This window comes from Aythya fuligula, chromosome 16, assembly GCF_009819795.1.
Source record: "Aythya fuligula isolate bAytFul2 chromosome 16, bAytFul2.pri, whole genome shotgun sequence".
In the NCBI taxonomy this organism is placed as follows: domain Eukaryota; kingdom Metazoa; phylum Chordata; class Aves; order Anseriformes; family Anatidae; genus Aythya; species Aythya fuligula.
This window is the reverse complement of record NC_045574.1, coordinates 1,094,051-1,109,445: the sequence shown is the minus strand read 5'-3', so window position 1 is coordinate 1,109,445 and position 15,395 is coordinate 1,094,051. Positions and strand designations below refer to the sequence as shown.

At 38.4% G+C, this 15,395-nt stretch overlaps 2 long non-coding RNA genes across 4 annotated transcripts in view; one reads left to right on the top strand and one right to left on the bottom strand.

Moving 5' to 3' along the window:
- LOC116495556 overlaps positions 1-7,345 on the bottom strand; it is a 62,145-nt gene extending 54,800 nt beyond the window's left edge. The window contains exons 1-2 of the long non-coding RNA XR_004253954.1: positions 7,186-7,345; positions 6,597-6,680 (exon numbers count right to left, since the gene is read on the bottom strand). This is a non-coding gene — a long non-coding RNA (uncharacterized LOC116495556). The remainder of the gene's footprint in view (positions 1-6,596; positions 6,681-7,185) is intronic.
- Positions 7,346-7,492: 147 nt separating this feature from the next.
- The window catches only part of LOC116495557, a 191,313-nt gene continuing 183,410 nt past the window's right edge, over positions 7,493-15,395 (top strand). For all 3 annotated transcript variants that reach the window (XR_004253957.1, XR_004253956.1, XR_004253955.1), the window contains exons 1-2: positions 7,493-7,760; positions 9,297-9,422. This is a non-coding gene — a long non-coding RNA (uncharacterized LOC116495557). The remainder of the gene's footprint in view (positions 7,761-9,296; positions 9,423-15,395) is intronic.

The window sequence follows — 15,395 nt, the reverse complement described above, 5'->3', positions numbered from 1 at the left end:
GCTGGTGATGTTAGTTCTCTAACCTGACACTACAAATCCTATACAGCTGGAGATAGGGAGTATAAAAATGTCACTCAAGATTGTCAGAAACTAGACTAAGCCTTACCCTGAAGCCATGATAAATACATTCATCAGTTAACATGCAGGTTCGTATTACATCTGTAGTAATTATGGAGTCATCTGATGGAAAGGCAATCAATATGTGAGCCCCTGCTTTAATCCCTTGCATTACAGATGATTAAAATAATAACCTAAAGCTGTTAATAACAAAAATATATGATGGACTCAAAATTATTCAGAAGATTATAGGAGGAGTTAATTGAGGCTACAGCACTTCTTTCTGCAGCGCACTGCTGGAGTACTCGCTTAACAAAACCAGGACAAATCCCAATTCAACAGCAGTGCCTGAAAGAAGAGACATCAAGATATGCGTTAAGTATGTAAAATATTCTCTAGCTTTCTTTACAGATGTGAAAAGAATATAATGAATCCTTCATGGCTTAGAGGGGAACATTTTTCTCTTGCCAGAGGACAGATTTCCAAAGAATGATATTTACATTTTCCTACAACTGGTAATTTTCTCATTTATCATTTGTCAGGGCCCAAAGACCTTTTACTGCACATAGGATGTTTGCATATGTTTAATGATCCTTTTACCAAACAAATGTCACGGTCTGAATGAGGAAATTAGTTAATATTGCTGATGTTGCTAATTTAACACCATTAATGTCACACTGTGAACAGCTACAGAACCTACAGGGTCTTGTATCACAGTTAACTACTAGTTGCAAGTCTGTTCTCTAGCAGACAGCGCTGAGAAGAGCACCCATGCAAATATTGCATTCAAGGAAATTAAAAAAAAAAAAGTATAAAATTGCCTTGATTCTGTAGTTAGACTACCAGACAAGTGTGACTAAAGACAGATCATTTGATGGTGATTTAAAGGCACTAATTGGAATTCACTTATCTGCAGTCTTACAGCTGCCTCCACTTTCATCAGCGTATGAGGATTCGGAGTAATCAGAAAAGAATCCAAGTGGGTCACAGAAACCATTGCATCACAGTATTTCTAGGTATACAGGAAGATCCAAAGACGTATCAAATGAAATGATGGCAGAAGTCACCACCTTTTCACCCTTCTCTGTGTACAGATGAGTTACATTCTGTACAGTAATTTGTTTCTTCACACAAAAACTATGATAAAAAAGTTTAAGTGCAGAACCATATAATTTTTCTGTAAGTCACAGACGTCTTCTACACATTCCCCCCAACAAAGTAAGAATGATTTAAAGAAGCCAGATTTTTTTGAAAGCCCGTCAAATCTTGCTGGTACTGAAAACATAGGGAAAAATGAGGATGGATGAAGTCTAAAAGTTAAATTATTTTGAACAGTTATTTACCCTGTATGCGTGGAATATACCTCAAAATAAGGGTGGACAAAGGAAGTATAGTAGCTAAAACACCTAATGTTCATCTTGAAGTAATTAATAACAGATATTTGCCTTATCCTGATTAGTAACAAAGAGTTATTTTTTACCAAAAAAACAAACAAGTCAATAATTCTAAATATTATAGTCAGTAGCACAGCTGGCTTTTTGCTCTTTCCAAAGGCATAAGCTGTATGTTGGCTGCAAAGCCACAAAGGTGGCAAAAACTGGTGATGAAGATGACTCGTAGTCTAGTAAAATTAGGGAAAAGGAACCTCAAAGACACTGAAGTCACATAGGTGACCTGGTTTAAGGAATACCTTAGCATATGAACTGGAACAATACTAGACATATTTATCTTAGTATATGAATAATTTATACACTATTATTAGATATCTGAGGTTATATCAGAATTTCAAAAGTTATAGCAGTAAGTCATGTAGTCTTTTATTTAAAACAAACAAAAAAAAACAACAACACAAACATCTTAGAAGTTGAAGCAATTCACATTATTCATTGCTGTGGGGAGGGAGGGAAATCCATCCAACAATGGAACTATACACAAACATTTGTTCAAAAGACAATAAACAATAACTATTTAATTGCACTAGAGAGAATACAGCAGTGCAGAGAATTAAGAACTAGTGAGCCAAACAGCACAAATTAATACCTGGAGTTTGCTGCAAATCTTGTTCACTACACATACTTAAATTCACATGAAACAACCTTGTAATTATACCCCCCCCAAGAAAAAAAAACAAACATGCATTTCATTACTTTTATCCTATCTGCACTCTCCACCTGAAAATTTACACAATTTTAACAATGCAACATAAACATTACTACTGTTAACAAAGACAAAAAGGGAAAACTGGAAAAGGAGTTAAGGGAAACTGAACTAGAAAGCCTTGTGAAGACCTGCCAATATTAAGATCCTTTTATTTCTGAAGAGTCCTACCAGATATTTTGCATGAGAGAAGGATCAGAAATGTTGTTCCTAAATATGCATGGAGCTTCACAAAATTTTCCTTATATGGTTTCTAGATGCAAATGACATCACCTTCTGACATACTTCAGCATCTTGATGATCCCTGATCTTCTTTTCCCAAGTATTTCCAGAAAATGCCGAATTCCTAAATACACTGACCCCATCTATTAAACTTGGTAGTCATGTTCACTGACTCAGTCAGAGTTGGCCAGAACTATCAGATCACCCCAGCATCACTGGTTATAGTGCTTTCTACCTCCTGGATCAGTATTTTCAGGCCTCTACAATGATTGCTGCATCTCCAAGATCTTCAGATAAAACAGGCAATACAACCGCTTTCTTTTTAGAAACTTTAAATAAGAAGCTGCTTATTTTTAAAATGGCATTTGTCTTTCTGGAGCAATGAGACTTTAGCCAGTATTTTTGTTACTCCTTGTGAGGTATCGATATTTACAGTGGTTTCCTCAAAGACACTACCTTTATTTTTGAATACCACAAGCAGATTGGAAACGACTCTGGAGCCTAACAGACACCTCTTTATTTTGACACTCTCTTCCAACAATCCATTAACCATGCTAATTAGTACTAGTGATCACACATCAAAACTTGTATTCTACCACAAGCTGCTCAAACTTACTGAACTATGAACTACTCATGATTTTACTGTGGAAAAAAGTAAGACAAAACACTGGAACATATAGTGACAAATACAAAATAATGAAACAAAGATTTGGAATAAGCTCCTTACAGATAGTAACTGCATAAAAAGCTTCTACATTGTTCACAGGGGAAAAAAAACACATCACTGCTACAAGACCAGATTAGAAATGTCAACGTGTAACCGTATATATTTCATCTGCTTAGTTACTTCAGTTTATTCTGTACAGATTTAGAGTAGGAACTGTATCTGCATTGCAAAGGCTGTAAGTATAAAATAGGGTGTTGTAAAACTAAATAAAGTAATAGCTGCTTAACAGTGACTCTTATTCAGCTTTACAGAAAGTTGCATTTGAATAAGATCTCCTATTGTTATGTTTTTGGATCTTTCACATTAATTACTTCACTTTAGTGTCATTCTGAGCACCAAAACAGATTTCCTACCACAGCCAAACTGCAGAAGTAAGACATTATCTCAAACACTTTCATGGGAAATCTCACTCACCAGGATCTGGAAAAATAAGAATACAAGTACATAACCCCGTATTTCTCGTGTACATGAAACCCCGTATTTCTCGTGTACATACACACACACAACCACAGACACAGAGGTGGGTCTAGGTTAAACTGTTGAACTACTGTATTCACAAAAAGAAATAAAAAAAAAGTGTTACCCAATTGTATATTTAAACTGCGTTGATACAGAAAATGGAATTTTGCATTGTGGGAAGATAAGACCACTGTAGATATTAGCATGCAGAGATCTGCACATGACAGATCCTGTGGCAGTCACAGGAGATTGGCATGCATTTCCTGTGTTATGGGAACACTGGAACTCAAGTACAACTCCTTACAAGAGGGAAGATTAAATTATCTGTTTACTAAGATGTTCTTACTGCCTCACAAGCAACGTTTCTTTGGATGCTGCTTCTTGCTGAAGACCTTTGGACTTTCAGCATTTGTATTTGTAGAAAGGCATGGTTATATCTACTAATGAGACACAGCTGAGGTAATATTTCAGACTTGTTTTCTGAATATGTGCAATATTTGCAAGTATTACAAATCTTTTATCCTCCTACAGATGTCAACCACTAATTAGTTGACATCCTCCCTTAACAGACTTGCATTATCACTCCATATGTACCATTTGGGGTGTGTGTGTGAGAGAGAGGGATAGGGTAGAGGCAGGTAACTAGCAACAAACAATTTTGAGAAATGCAGACAGTTTCTGAAAGATTAACTAAAAATCCAAGTGTATTAGATACCACTAATGGGAAGGGAAAATAAAACAAAAACAAAACAAATGACAAGACACTCGTGACAGCTCTTCAGGTTTCAAATCAAATCATAGCTTACACTGGAACAAATCCAGGTACTCTCAAAACCCGTAAGCATTCTGGAACATCTAATTTCATACTGAAAATGTAGGCCTGTATCTCATTCTCCAGAATGCCCACTCCAGCCTGAGAAATTAGCCCAGTGTATTGACAAAAATGAGAATCTGTTCTATCAATGATATTGCAAGGGAAAATTAGAAAGCCAAGTCTTATCTACACTTAATGGAAATTGGCAAAAGCACAGAGAATTCTACACAGAAGTAGGATCTCAGAAACAACTTTAATCAAAATGCTCTGATGGGTTGGTAGCAGCTCTTGAGCTCACTTTTGCTCTATTCTGAAATTCATAGGTGGCTGAGGAAAGAATCTTGAGAGGAAAAGAGAAAAATGTGGTTTTTAGGAAGCACAATCATTTAGAAAAGACTTCAATCATTCTATGCTATCTAAAAAGCAAGAAGCCTGAAATTCAAATTAATTATTTCTAAAAACAATTTTGAAGGGAAGATTAAATAAATCCACACCTTTTCCAAGTTGTAGAGATCTTTGAGATACCAGATATTTATTTTTCCATTTCCACTTTCCACTGTAATAACAGAAGACAACAGTACATACTGATTACTGGCCCGTTAATCTTTTTTTTGCAATAGCTCCTTCATAAAAAGGAAGCTATTTACAGTTATCTTTATTCCTACTATTAATTCCAGCATCTCAAAAATATTTCTGCTGCTATACTGCACAAGTATTTGCTTTACTCCACCACCTTTTTCTTCATTTGCAACAGAAAACAGTCCTATTCATTCAGTTACATTACCAACTTACTGTAAACAAATCAATTTTATTTCCAAGTTTGACATCACCAAGCCATTTTGAGTTCTGTTTATGTAGATGAACACCCATGATTCTTCTTGCCTGAAGTCCTTGTAACAGATGCTTGAAAGTAAGTGCCAACAATGCAACACAGACTATTTTTAAAAACAAAACATACAGGGCCATAGCAAAGCATCAACTATTTTAACTTAATAATTTGTTTAATGAAATAATGTGAGTTAACTTCGGTGAACTGACTTCAGACTTTTTCCTATCCATTTAAAAGAAATGATAAAGTATCAGTACTGAAACATATGACTAATCAAGACGGTTTTTATACAGCAAGGGCAAACACTTCTAGCTAGAAGTTACCTGAAGTAAGACTCCTTGCAAGGAATCCTTGCAGCAAAAGAAGTGTTGCATAGCCCAAATGCAAGCACAAAGAGGTTTCTTCTTTTTTGCAAATATTAAAGTCCAAAGAAAAAAAAAAAAGTCCATTAATTACCTTGGGAATAATGCATTGTTTTCTGAATAAAGTTAAAACAAAGACACACACGCAAAAATCATACAGGAACCTTGCCTTGAATTCCAAGATTTGTTTAGAAGAGAGTCCAGAGTTCACCTGAACTGTCTAATGCAAATTAATCTGCCCTATTTACACTAATATTCTGAGTGCCTTCCTAAATCCCTCATATTGCATTTCCACACACCCCTTAACCAAGCAGAAAGGGTAAGGTAAAATTGAGAAGGATAGGTGGTCAGTTTTTGAAAAAGCACATTTAACTTTTTAAGTTTAATTGCTGCATGACATGGTGTGAAATGCAAAGCCCTGCAAAATTACATGAAGAGGATTTACTTAGAGGACTCTAATATGTTTAGTCAAAGCATTATCCTTCGAATCTAAATGTATATTTGAACATAAGAAGAAACTTCAGAGAAACACTGACTGTTAGTGGGGGCAGAAGAATGTAGAATACCTTTATCTGAACTCATAAAAAATATGTTTAGAGATAAAGAGAGAAGGGAGGAAAGAAGATCATTTTGCAAAAATCTAATATTAAGACAATTACTGAAACTGCATATTTTGGAGAACTCTTAAACCCATCATACATTAGCTTTGTGACATGGCCCACCAAATCTTTTACATGCATTGAGCATAAAACGCATTGCACTACAGGTTAGTTTTGGCATACAGTTAACACCCAAGCAATTAAGGTTTTTTCTGATAATTCCTCTCTGATGGCATGTGAATACATTTACTATTAATATCAGACATTACTTATTAATACTATAAACCTGAAGACAAAACATAATCTAACAATTTCTGTTTTTATCTACTGAACTTAATATTAGTAAAGAAAAGTAAGCCTATATACGTACTCATTTACATGCTTGCAGGCTAGAGAAGATGAGGGAGACAGCACGGACATTGCACCTCTGTGTGGTTTCACATCAGTAGGCAACCTTTTGAAGGAGAACAAAAAGACGAGGTAATCAGAGACCTACCTACAGCTGGACCCCATCCCTGCCCGGAGCCCTGCAGCCTCGTTGAGCCGACACCAGGACCGGGCACCAGAAGTTTTTTAAGCTATTCCCCTGCTCTGCCACTGCCTCGCTGCGTGACCTTGGGCCGGCCGCTCCCCGCACCTCAGGAAAGCCCGGTAATTAGCCGCCTCCAGCGTCGAAGCCGGGGTGGAAAGGGGACCGAATGGCAGGGGGTTTTCCTCACAGGTGATAAAAATCTGCCCGACGTCCACACAGCCGCCCGTCCCGGGGAGGATCGGCTCCCGCACCTTCCCCGCGTACGGGTTAAACCGGAGGAAAAGGCGGCTCCAGCCGGCAAAGCCGGCGGCTCCGGCTCACCCGCCCGCCTCAAGCGCGGGCGGTGGCAGCCTGAGGAGCCGAGCCCTCAGGGCCTCCCGCAGCCAGAGCCCTCCCGGCGGCCCCAGCCCGGCCCGGCGTTACTCACAGCGCCCGGCGGGCGATTAAAACTCGCAGGTGGCCCGGAGCCGCCGAGGGCTGGAGGCGCGGGGGTGGCGGGATGGCGGCGGTCTCTCCTCAGCGCCCGCCCCGGGAGCGAGCAAAGCGGGCTTGGGGGCGCTGCGCGCCGCTCCGCGCAGCTCCGGCCGCTGCCTCTCTCCCTCCCTCCCTCCCTCCAATGCGGGCCGCGGCGAGGAGCCGGCTTTAACCATCTGTTGCGAGGCACCTCCTCCAAGGGCTTCCGCCTCCCAGCCCGGGGGGCTCCCTGCCGAGGAGGTGGCGAGCGTGAGGGGAGCTTTAGGGCCCCGCCGGCCGCTCTCCGTCGCCCAGCGCGCTGAGGGACCGCGGCGGTGCCCGCCTCTCCTGCCCCCCTCACCTCAGGCTCGCCGCTGCCTTCCCCCGTCCCCTCGGTGCCCTTCCCTCCCCACAGCCGCCGTCCGTTCCCCTCATCTCTTTCCCTGCCGGGTGGGCGCCTCCCCGCAGAGCCCCGCCGTGGCTGTAGGGTGAGGGGAGAAGAAGATCTCGAAGAAGATCCCTGGGGATGGCCCCAGCTGCAGGCGCCAGGTGCGATATAGAGGTTTTGGGGGGAGATCAGGGAAAAATTGGGGGGGCAGGGGAGAGTCAGATCCTTTTGGGGGTGGGAGGAATAAAATTCTGGCCTATTAAAACTTCTTCACGTCCCACTTAACGCTAGGCAGGGCCCTCCACATGGGGTGTGGGGAGGCCGGCCGTGGTACTGCACGGAGCAGTGTGCTTCAGCCTGCTGTGAGGGGCACAGAGCCGACTCCTGTGGGTGTGTGGAGACTTCTACATCTCCTGTAGAGAATTCTTCTACGTCTCCTGTGGAGAAGCTGTTCCAGGAGAATCAATACTCTGACCATTTAAACGGCTTTGAGTTTTAGCCTTCCACGTTTCTAATTTGAAGATTTTTCCACAGATATGTGGACAATGTATGGACAGGATCCCATATTCTGGGTCCCTATCTCCACTCCAAGTGGAAGTAGCTCAGATGTTTACCATATACTTGTAAACCATGCAAAACAGCCCCATCATTCCAGGTTTACTTCACACTTCTCCATAACTCCCTACAGATTTGAAATGCACTCACACCTTACAGGGAAACAAAGGAATAGAAAGAGATTTTTAAAATTATTTCCTTGCTACGGACCTTCCAGATGATTCTTTTTAATCCAGTCCCTACATCTTCAGTTGATTCTCCACCGAAAATCCAGGGACTGAGAACCTTATTTTATTCCGGACAGGTTCCAGGGTAACGTTTTTATGATGACATGGCAAGAAAATGGTGTAAATTCTTTTCAGCATTCAACAACTTAAAGTTAACAAAACAGTCTTGAGATGTGTGCTGGAGAAGAAAAAAATATTTATTGCATATGGTAAACCATGTTCTGAATGAAGTTTTGTCATTTTTTGAAAGTGTCACATTCTTATTTCTCACTAGAGCAGTTTCAGAAGAGTTTGGGGTTTAAAACTAGTATGTGGACCAATTATGATTCCTGGAAATAAAGTCAACCATTTGTATTCTACCCCAGCATTGTCATTAAATGTAAATGATACAGAATCACAAAATGATTGATACTGGAAGTGACCTCTGGAGATCTAGGCCAACCCCACTCCTCAAGCAGGGTCATCAAGTGCATATTGCACAGGAACGCATGCAGCTGGGTTTTGAGTATCTCTGAAGAAGACTTAACAATTTCTCTGGGCAACCTGTTCTAATGCTCTGTCATACAGCACATGCTATTCCTTATAGACACTTTTCAAAGACACACATCTCTAACCCACTAGGAAGGCTTTTTCATTGCATTAGAGGATCTCAATACAGTTGAAGTTTATCTTATTATTGCAAAAATAATCAAAAATACAATTACTTTTAATACTCAAAAATACTTTAAATGGTTTACATTTTTTCTCATGAACCTCCAGATGGATGAAATTTTACCCTCATGTAAGCATGCAAAACGTCTATAAGTCTGAAGGGAGAATTTGTCATTACAAGACCAATTAAACCAATTGTCCTGTCCTAGGTACCAAAGATAAGCATAAAAAGACGCTCTTCTCTTTGTGTGTTGTCATATGTAGACCTCAAACAAATAACGGCTAGGAACGGAACAATCCATAGACAAACAACTGGCCACAGAAACTGAAAATACAAATAATTTGTTCAGCTCTACACGAAGTCTTGGCAGAACTCAAAAACATGTACAGGTAGGTGGTGTCTCAGTCCACAGATGTAATAAATCACTTGTTAAGTTTAGAAATTATGCCTTAAGTCCAAAAATAATGCTTCCCTATGAAGTCTTTTATTTTACAAACAAAATGCGTTTACAGTTTTTTATTCCAAAGTCAGTTGCTCATTTTTTATTTATTTTAAATATACCCTCTCATCTGGTTCATCACAGTTTTTATTAATTAATTGTATACATTAAAAATGTTTCCAGTTGTATATGCATGTTACATATAGTTAACCTGTAGCTTTTATCCCACATGGTTTCTTTATGCAAAGGTGAGAGAAATGTGACCCGTTAGGCTGATGCTTCTGTAGAGTTAAAAAATATTGGTATCCATTATTTGCAATAATCATTTTTTTTAAATCCTTACTGTCTTAGAAGATCCATTAGCACAATCATTCCAACACTTCCGATTGTGCTTGCCATCTGCTTTTTCCCAAATAAAGATATATCAAATTACATTAATAACATCGGTAATTAAATACTAGCAGGAACTTGAAAACAAACCCTAAGACTCAAATAATCCACTGGTTCAGGTTTGGATCTTGCAGCAGGCTAATCTCTGAAGTGAACCAGCCAAAAACATGAGAGTGAAACTCAGAATGTGAATACAAAGATTAAGTTTGAATCTTAAAGCCCTATTTTTTTTTCATGTGATGTATGTTAAGTTCCCAGTGGAAAAAAAAAAACACAACAAACAACACACAACATCTCAGGATTGAGTAAACTAATCAGAAACATACCTTACAGCCTTAAACATACCTTACAGTCAGAAAGAAGCTGCTTTGTTATAAAGACAAAGCAGATTTGTGGGAATGTTGCCACTTTTTATAAACTGTCGAAAGCTGTTTTTTTTTTTTTTTTTTATTTTTAATTTTGGTTATGTGCCAGTCATGACTCAGGAACTGTTAGGAAAATGAACGTACTATTTTAAATGTTGCAAGACATGGCCTAGACTTAGATAGCGTAGCAAATTTACCTAAGCAAGCAAATTCATCTCAGAAGCTGAAGAAATGAAAGCATTTGGAACGTCATTTATGTGCTGACACTACTGAGAAAACAAAAGCATTGATGGATGGTGCTAACCACTGAAAATGCCAGCGGATGGTAAGTGAAATGTTATGTTCCTACCCCACAGGGCCATGTCTTCTGCTGGCAATCAACAACTCTATCTGTTATAGGAAAGGAAAAAAGAAAAACAACAATATCAATAGATGATACTACAAGTACATAAAGTACTGTCTGAACTTCAGAAGATAAGACAATTTTCTATTTGACTTAAAGATTACTCTTACTGTGTAAAGACAGCTATCGAAACTTCGAGTTTTTGCACGGCCTTTGATAATTGTGGTAACCGGTATCTGCAATGTCATGTTTCCTATCCTCTTACTCATAACACATTAAGGGAAATAGAGTATAACTTCAGTGCTAACAGGGAAGTTTTAAGTAATAGAAATCTGTAGTTTCCAGAACACTTTTCCATTTCAAAGGGCTTTGCAAACATTGATTAATTAATCTGTTCTGTGTTCAATTCCGGCAAAGCATGCAGTCCTTCTACTGAACAGTTGAGCTTTGTTGTGGATTTTAAAGCCTGAGCTGTGCTGTTTGGTTGGGTGAGCACACGCGTGCAGAGGGTCAATACTAGAGCAATATCTGCTTAAGGCATACCATTTGGGTAGCTACAAGGAACATGTTTAACAGTGGCTGTAAATCTTTTCCTTTTTTGAGGTGCCAAATGATACACAGAGGTTTGATGTTGTCTTTTTGTGTATGTGTGTGTGTGTTTGTTTTGTTTTTAAAAAGGCCTCAATATTTCTTTCCACAAGTTTGGCTTTCTCTTTGATGTATTACACATAAAGTCAGGTTGCTGTGCTGACACAACGATCACAGCCATCAGGTTCCTTCTGCTACCCACACATGCTCAGATGCTACTTTCTCTTCTGACTTTCTGACTTTCCAAAACTTACTGTATTGGTTTCTACATTGCATAAAATTGATTGAATGTTCATCGCACTCCCTTTGTCATGTGGAATTTCCCTTTTCAGTCCAATTTATGAAGATACACCTGTCTAGATGTGTTCACCCATACTCTTTGGCTTTGTATTTTCTGCATCTTCTGTCTAAGGACATTAAACCTGCCTTTGCCAGCTACTAAGCGTGAATGATCTGAATTATATGTATCCAGAAGTTACCCTTTCAGAGCCTATTTACAACATCAACTACTGGAAACTAAACCAAATTTCTTAATTTGAAATTCACAGAACACTCATTATGTACTACAAGTATGCATGAGTCATAATGGAGCCCTGCCAATGATGCTGTCTGAGCAATTGCATATATTGCATGTCTGCTTTGATACAGTTGTGCATCTCGCACTAAAAGTGACAGAGCAGAATTTTTCAGGTTTTGGGTGAAAGATGGTCTAAGACACCTTACTTAGGCTATAGAAGATTTTTATTTTTTTATCTCTGGTATATTGAGGAAAAGCATCTTAAGGAGGAGGAGTAAAATAAGTCATTTCAGTGAGGAAAAAGAGACAGAGTAAGAAAGACCTCTATCTAGTGGAGAAGCCTAGGCCGAGTTGCTTTCTATAGAAGTTTCTGCAGACGCTTTGTAAGCAAAGGTTCTTTGGACTTTAGCAGGGGACTGAGCATTTTTTGAAAAGATGTACAACTTTATGCTGCAGGACAGGGTTCACATTATTTACTGAGAAATGACTGGCTGCCTGCCAACCTGTAAAACACTCCCTTGCTAGTATTTCAGCTGAAGAAAAAATGAGGTAAAATAAATACCTCAATATTGCTCTATTACAGTGTTTAGACTCTACCCTTCAGATAGAAAAATGAAATTTATTACAACAATAAATGACCCCCTAAGATCTCAGAACTGCCAGGATTCTCTGTCTCTTCCTTTCTAATGAACCTTTGCAATTTCACTGAAGTCAGAAAGTTGTGATTGTATCAATAGATCATGCCTGTACATACATACGCAATGTGCATAGAGAAATGACATGCTTTAATTGTATTTTTAATGAGAAAGATCAAGTAATTCCATGAAATATGCGCCAAGTCTCATGATTGATGATTTCATTTTGAACCAGGCAAATTAACAGTACAGTTTCTTGCAATAACTGTGAAATTACTCACTCTTGCATATACAGATTTATGCATAGATCTAATAATTTTGTTTGGTGTGGGTTGAATGTGCATGTGGCATCTTTCCTGGTTACAAGCACATGGATCTTTCTACTATTTGTATGTTTCAAAAGTATCATAAATCAACAAAAATGCAATTTCTGCAGAATTCTATGGGAATTCTTTGCTTAAAAAATTCTTGAGGGATTAAACAGTTACAACAGATTTTTTTCTTACAGTATCTGGAGAGTTGTGTTTTACATGTACAGTGCTACTGCAGGTACCCTTGTATATTAATCAGTACATCTGTATTTTGTAGATGGAGAACAGACAAGTATGTACTCTTCAAGACTTTAAATCAGCTCTGAGTTTAACTCCTCAGAAGCAAGCATTGGTCTGCTACTGTCTTCAATCACATAGGTTAATTCACGAGCTGGATTTAAATCTTTTCCTCATGCTTCCTGTTAGAGATCTAAGACATAATAATGTAAACAGTGCAGCTATAGGCTAGGCCACACAAGCATAGGTTCATAGATATTAAGAAAAGCAGGAACTGTTGTGACAGCTTAACTAGATCTTCTGACATCTAGGATTTCTGGTTATACAGCAAATCTTTCAAGCTTCAGTGGTTACCACGGGCTCAACCATGATAACTGTTCAATATCTCACATATAGGAAGGCAGTATCTTAACTTATATATGCTACATGTGTTTTTATATATTGAGCCTTAAAATAAAACAAACACTCCCTGACCTTTGGGGCATGCTATCTGAATAACAGTCACACCTGAATTTAGCTGCTAGTCTTCTACCACTTAAAAATCGCTAACAGAAATGCCATTTTCCTTTTTTTTTTTTTTTTTTTTAACATAATAATTGGACTCAGACCAGACCTGCAAGAGTGAGATACATCTCAATGTGAATGAAACAATATTTGGAATCTCTGGGTTCTCAAGGGTGCTTGGCTTGAAGGGAATTGCTTGTGCTAGGGACCAGAGGTTATGTGCAGAAGTTCTTTTGCATTTTAATCTTATAAAATATATGCACTGAATATGTATCTATTAATGCTGTCTTTAAGTTGTAAATCTGTATATAGGTAAAAATTTTCCTGGGACTACATGCATCTGTTTAATCATGTCTTTCTTTGAAGGATGAACAAGTGTCAGTCTTTCATGTAAGTTGGATTTCCAAGCATAAAACAGGTTCCTGGCATAAAGGAGATGTCCCAGTAACACATCCTTTTTGCACATACCTTTCTTTAGGTAGAAAACAAGTGTACTTTGTGAACACTGTACTCTTCTTGCTGCTTGCTATATTGCTATAAAACATCAAAAATAATAATAATAAAAAATAGATTTCTTCCTTTATAGAGAAATTATGAAGAAATTTCTGCTCCCAGTACAGTGCCATCACACGCTACAGACCTTATTTTATGATCTTTAAGGTTTTGCCTTTTAATTTTGTATTGGCAGAGTAAAGAAATCTGAATGTATTTATGGAGGGGGAAGGGACTGAGCTGTGCAGCTTCTAGGAAGCAGGAGCAGCAAATGAGAAACCCACCCAGAAGTTTCTATTATATGGTTGTTATGAAAGAAACTACATTGTGGGATAAATGCCCAGGCCATTGTTTGGTTTTTAACCCATTCGTCACTGAAATGAAAACCTACCAAAATAAGCTGAAGTTTCCCAGACTGAAAAAAACGTGAATTTGCATTTGCTTTGATTTTTGTAAAGGATCAAAGTTTTGTTTGGAAAATCCATTAGAACAGAAGGCTTTTTTATTAATCACTTTATCCCAGGTAGGGTTCTTTTTCAATATATGATGTCATACAGTACAGCAAATGCTGTTCTTGTATATGTTACACAGTAAAATATAGTTTGATACACAGCGCCTCCAAGGATCATGATTTGCCTAAAACCTGTCTTTTTTTCTTTGTCAGGCAGAATGTAAACTTAAACACGTATAATCATTTCTAATGTTTATTGCTATGCTGTGAGAGTAGAACTAACTGCAGAAAAATAAAAAATTGTCACCTGATGTTTGCAAGTGAGTAGCCTAAATGTGCATGGGAACTGTACCCTTGCAAGACAAGACATTTTACTGAAGTCTACACGTTTGAGTTTGGCCCTAAAATAGATAAATCATCATGTTCTGGCTACTGAAACATAGAAAACAATGAGCACATGGTGTGCAAAGGGATAGGAGTTAGTAACGCTATCTAAATCAGTAAGGATTTAGAAAGGGAATTCAAATCAAGTGCCATTGGCTGGGTGGATTTATTTGTGACTTTGAGATTTCCGAGTTGTGATGTATTTATGATGATTTCTTGATATTTTTAGCATAAATAATAAATCATTATACTCCCTAAATGAAACATTTTCATTTGTGACAGGTACTTTTGTAGGAAAATTGCATGTAGTTAATATAATTAAAAATGAAATTCCCTATCAATTTTGTATTTTATTCCTGCTGAGAGGTAGTTATCATTTGAACTTCCATCTCCACTGCTTGAGCAAACTGGTTATATGTTTGTTTGTTTAACCTATTTCTTAGCACAAGGCATCAGAGAACTATGAAGGAGAAGTGCATATAAACTGTATTACATTCTTTTTAGTTGCATCTGTTGTGTTTCTCACTTTGTGATTGCAACAGGAGAAAGTTACTGTGGTCAAAAAAGAATAGACACATATAATGAAATCACCCATGTTTCTTTCTGTTTGACTGTACAACTCAAAAGTCAACCCTCCATTTGTATCAACCACTATTACAGTGAGGTCACAGTGAGGGTTTCTAAGAACCTACAGCTGACTGAGCTG